Source organism: Triticum dicoccoides, chromosome 2B, assembly GCF_002162155.2.
Source record: "Triticum dicoccoides isolate Atlit2015 ecotype Zavitan chromosome 2B, WEW_v2.0, whole genome shotgun sequence".
NCBI classification, from domain to species: Eukaryota; Viridiplantae; Streptophyta; class Magnoliopsida; order Poales; family Poaceae; genus Triticum; species Triticum dicoccoides.
Genome location: NC_041383.1, coordinates 712,574,164 through 712,574,832, shown reverse-complemented (window position 1 = coordinate 712,574,832; position 669 = coordinate 712,574,164).

The following is a 669-nucleotide window of genomic DNA, read 5'->3' as shown; positions in this document are numbered from 1 at the left end:
ACTAATAGAAAATTTATAATTTTCCTAAAACTAAAAGCAAAAACAATTAAAAAATAAAGAAAAAAACAAAAGAAAATAAATAATGCAGAAAACAAAACAAAAAACAACAATAAGTATTTTGTTGTAAGTAGAAACAAAATAAAATAAATAAAGCAATAAAGAAAACAAAAAAACAAAAAAAGTGTTTTCAAATTTGAAAACTAATGGCACTAACAGAAAGTTTATAATTTTCCTAAAACTAAAAGCAAAAACAATTAAAAAATAAAGAAAAAAACAAAAGAAAATAAATAATGCAGAAAACAAAAGAAAAAACTGGAAAAAAAATAAATATAGCAACAATAAGTAAAGAAAACAAAAAAAATGCCTCCTACTGGGCCCCCACGACCTGAATACGACATGAAACCCTACTATGGGCCAGGATTCAGGCCCGCAGTAGGCCTAGAAGGCCCATCAGGCAAAGCAATAGCAAGTAGGCTCGAAAGCCTGCGGTGGAGAGGAGCTCGAGAGGGGTGTGGCAGTGGGGCTTATAAACCACTGCGCGCCCCTCTCAACTAGCAAGGTGGGACTAAACTTTGGCCTCGAGGCGGGCAGCACAGAGGCCTTTGGTCCCGGTTGGTGGCACCAACTGGGACTAAAGGGGGAGGCATTAGTCCCGGTTGGTGCCACCAA